We start from the raw sequence: 5,136 nt of genomic DNA on the forward strand, positions 1-5,136 counted from the left end.
CAGGCAGCCATGGGAAGATTAAGTGATTTGCCCATGATCACAAAATGTGGAACTGAGGCCGAGGCTAGGGAGACAATGTGGCGTCCTCGTGGAGGAGGATGTGGCATTAGGGCCAAAGCTGCTGTCTAAGGAGCTGGGAAACCGGGTTTGAGTTTTTGCATTGGCTCAACATCCTTAATTCTGGGCAAATCACGTAATCTCCCCGTGCCTGCATGTGTCCTTGTGTAAAGTAACTGGTGATAATGTAAAGCACTCCAACACCTTCAGGTGGTGTTTGGCGCTAACTAAATTTGCACAAAAATAAGTGACTGGTCCTTATGTAAAGCACACCAATATGTTTGCATGGTGTTGGCACTATATAAAACTGGACAAAAAAATAATGTGACAAGTAGAGTCGGCAGAGAAGGGGATCTAGGTAAAGAGGAATCTGTGCAATGGGAGTTCGGAGTGGGTAAACAGAAACTGGCAGGAAGTTGACGGGCAACCAACAGCAAACGCCAGCTGCCACAGGGAGATTAAGGGCCTCATTATGATGCTGGATGGTCGGACTGCCAACAGCCCTTGCGGCGGTCCAGAGACTGCCCAAAGAGCAGGCAGCAGTCAGACTACTGAATTTCAGCATGCCAGTGCACCGTGTGCCTACTCTATGTTGTGCATGGCACATGGTGCACACACAGAGGTGTGCATGTAGGGGGGCACTAGATGTGCACCCCAGCACATTTCACTCTGGGCTCCGATGCCCGGGGGCCCTATTTGGGGCTCCCTCAATCTCTTTCTGACAACCTTTACATAGGGGGATCCCTGCCATGTAAAGGTTGTCAGAAAGGGATATCGTAATCCCCATGGCAGTGCCTGCCTTGGCACCGCTGCCATTCTAGGACACTTTCCTGACCACCGCACTGTCAGGATCTATGATCCTGGTGGAGGTGGAGGTGGCGGTGTTGCATGTGACAGCTGTGAGTCTGACTGTCAGTATTGTAATGCAGCGGTCAGACTGCCACAAAAGGCTGTTGGCGGTCCAACCAATGACATCATAATGAGGCCCTAAGTGATTTGCCTATGTTTACAGTGTCCTCATGAAAATGAACTGGTGTTAATGTAAAGCACTTCAATACCTCTGGGTGGTGTTGATGCTATATAAAACTGCACACAAAAAAGTAACTGGTGCTCATATAACGCACTCCAATACCTTCAGGTGGTGTTGGCATTATATAAAACTGCACAACAAAATGTGAAAAGCAGAGTCAAGATAAGAGGGGATCTGTGTAACGGAGTTTGGTGGGTCAAGCAGCAATGGGCTAGAGGTAGACGGTCAGCCAACTGCAAATGCGGTCTGCCATAGGGAGATTAAGTGATTTGGCCATAATCACAAAATGTGGAACTGAAGCCGAGGCAAGGGAGACAATGTGGAGTACTTTTGAGAGATGATGTGGCATAAGGGCCACAGGTGCCGAAGATGGAGCTGGGAAAACAGGTTTGAGTTGCGGCTTTGACATAACATCCTTGATTCTGGGCAAATCACTTAATCTCCCCATGCATACAAAAATGATTGCATCCTTGTGTAAAGAAACTAGTGCTAATGTAAAGCGCTCCAATAGCTTTGGGTGGTGTAGACGCTATATAAAACTGCACAAAAAAAACATGAAACATCCCAGTGTTCGGCTTGTTTACAGTTGTGAGCATGAGTAAATACATTGAATCAGCAACCACATTAAAAGGACTACTTTTTCCATGGACACTTAGGGGCAGGTAGACCTTGAAGAGAATTCAAGTTAAGCAACATTGGCGCATGGAAACACTTCACCTGTGAATGCGGAAAAAGTAAGAATGTGCCCTGATGGGAAATATCTGAAGAAATAGAGTCCCAGCATATGAAATGAGAAGCAACACGTGAGACACAAACAGTTCGATCATTTCACACAGGAGAACTGTGGCTATGCATTACAGCATAAGACAAAGGTACTTTTGAAGCTCTGACATGCCCTGTGATAACGCATACCAGCTTCACTTGAGGTCTGATTTTCCAACTACAAACACCATTGCCGAACAACTACATATGATGTAAACACAAATTCATCTAGTACCCGCACACAAAGAAAATAAACAGAGACGATGTGTGTGGCAAGTAATAGCAGCCATGCACACAAGCTCCAAGCAGCAAGACAGTTATACACTAACAGGGCATTAAAAGACAGAATGCCACCATTCGCTAGAATGAAACAGACTTCAGTAGGGGTTTAAAGCAGTGACAGGGTCAGGAAATGGGGTGATTTGTGGACGGGGAAAGCACCGGAAGCAGAGACAGAAGGGAGGAAGTGGGGAAACAGAAAGCATCAACACAGGGAAAAGCAGTGACGGAGAGGGAGAGGAAATGATCTGTAGATGGGGCAGGAAAAGGAGCTGGTAAATGCACGAGCTCTGTGTAGAGTGCTGAAAAAGAAAGAAAAGAGTAGGTCTTAAAATGGTCATGAAAACGGGAGCAGTGGGTGATCACAAGTACTTGGTTCATGCTTTGGGGAGGGCTAAACACAAGAAGAAAAATGACCATGCATGCCAGGGACAAATGGTGAGAGGGAACTTGAGACAGACGATGGCGAGAGAGAAAATGGGAAGCTTGTGGGCAGGTTGAAGCCCACATATTAAACTCAATAAGTCTCTTGGAGACAGCGCATGCTGAACTCAATGATGGAGGTGAATGCATCATTGATCTATCTGAACGCAATCTGTAGAAACTGTGATGAGTGAGTGCTTTCTTGTCGTCTCCTGATGAGAGCAGAGTTCATGGCTCTCCTTTTAAATTATTGCGAGTGTGCAGATGTGTAAAATCACCTGGAAACTCTATTTGTTTGGCTTCGACCTGTCCACCTGAGTAGTATGCTAAGTTCTTCTTGTCTTTTCCCAAGTTGATGGAGAGCTTAACAAAAGGCCTCCTGAGCGCATTTCCCACCAATTTTGGTAAAAAAAATTTGATTCAGAGGAGTACAAGGACATCTCCACTAAACAAAGAAGTACTTACTTCATATAGTTATGAGGGAGTACCCTTGTTTGGTGGAAATTCACCTCTTTGTAGTCTCCTCGTCTTCTCTATACAAGGATTCAGTTATCATAGATTTCTGGAAGAAGAGGCTTGAGGAACAATCATAATACTGAAATTAAACACACAGAAGGTCACTAAAGACATTTCCTAGTGGTCCTTTACACAGCTATATAGTAGAATACAGACCTGACGTTTACCCAATGAGGTAGCACTTATTAATTAATCAGCAGAAAGTACTGCAGTTGAGTAGACATTTTGTGCAAACTGTGACTCCTGTTGGGTAAACAGGCAGGTGAGGCTCTGTTCTGGCCCTAATGCTCATTTCACAGGAAACACTTATAAATATAAAAATAGCAGGTGCCTCAGTTAAAGCTCCACTTCCGTAAAGGACAAATGATCCTAACTCAGAGACTCATACAGCCACTCACACACCCACTCACTGACCCATAAAACCACTTACACACCCCCTCACAGTCTCAAAACTACTCACACACCCACTCACAGACCCGTACAGCCACTCACATACCCAGTCACTGACCCATACAGCTACTCACACACACAAACACTCACAGACAGAAACAGCCACTCACACACCCACACAGCCACTCACACACCCACTCACAGATCTATAAAACCATTCACACATACACTTACAGATGACACAACCACTCACACACATACTCACACCACCACACCCACTAACACACACACTCACACACCCAGTTAGGAAATACAATCTAAAGAGCCATAGAAATTCACTGAAAAAACAAAGGTTACGGGGCGTTATATGTAGGCTCAGATTTCACACATACAAAACCATGGAAATTTAGCAGATATAGATACCGGAGCTAATAATAGCTTATGCCCCTGCAATGTACTGCTTATGACCTCACATATTACATTACTCATGTGATAGTCAGTAACATAATTGATGACATCACTAATGACTTCTGAAAATGACATAATCCACAGAACCACTCACACACCTACTCAAACACCCATACAACTACTCAGACACCCACTCACACACTGATACAACCAGTCACACACCAATACAACCCTTAACACACATATAACCACTCACACACCCACTCACAGATCCATAAAACCACTCACACAAACACTTGAAAACCCTTACAACTACTCACACACATTAACACACCCATTCAGAGACCCAATCAACCACTCACACACCCACACAGCTACTCAGACACACACTCACACAACCACTCACATACCCATACAACCACTCACACATCCCTAAAACCACTCACACCTACTCACACACCCATACACCACTCACAAATCCATACAACCACTGACACACCTACTCACACACCCATACAGCCACTCACACAAGGATACAGACAATCACACAGCAACTCAGATGACATATGGTAGAAATAGTATCACTCATTAGTAGTACAGAAAGAATAATTATTCAACGTATACAGTAGTTAGTATATATCTTGAAGTCACAGAAACATTTACAAAACACTTAGGTGCCGATTACGATCCGGTAAAAATTTTCCCCGTACGACTCGTATCCGGTCTTTTTACCGTACGAATCGTACAAGTGCCGTACAAACTGCCAATTACGATTCGCATGGGAAAAAGACCATACGAATCGCATTGGGAATTATTCCCCACACGTCCTCATGTCGGAAAATGTGTCCGACACGTCCTCGGACGAATCACCGTACAAATGTGAAAAGTGAAGTCCGACCGCGGAATCACGATCCATCCCGTGCGTCCGATGTTACAACCGTATGGAAAAAACACCGTCCGCACCGAACTCCCATAGCAACCATGGAGACATGTGCCAGCATACGCGCCCAACACTCCCCCCAGCCCCCGTACGTTCGAGTCGTACCCCCCCTGTATGTACACCCCCACCCGTGTATGTACACCCGTGTACGTGTCGTACCCCCCCGTGTACGTTTGTGTCGTACCCCCCCGTGTATGTACACCCGTGTACGTTTCGTACCCCCCGTGCATGTACACCCGTGTACGTTAGAGTCGCACCCCCCCGGGTATGTACACCCGTGTACGTGTCGTACCCCCCCGCGTACGTTCGTGTCGTACCCCCCGTGTATGTA

This window comes from Triturus cristatus, chromosome 8 (genome assembly GCF_964204655.1).
Source record: "Triturus cristatus chromosome 8, aTriCri1.1, whole genome shotgun sequence".
Classification (NCBI taxonomy): Eukaryota; Metazoa; Chordata; class Amphibia; order Caudata; family Salamandridae; genus Triturus; species Triturus cristatus.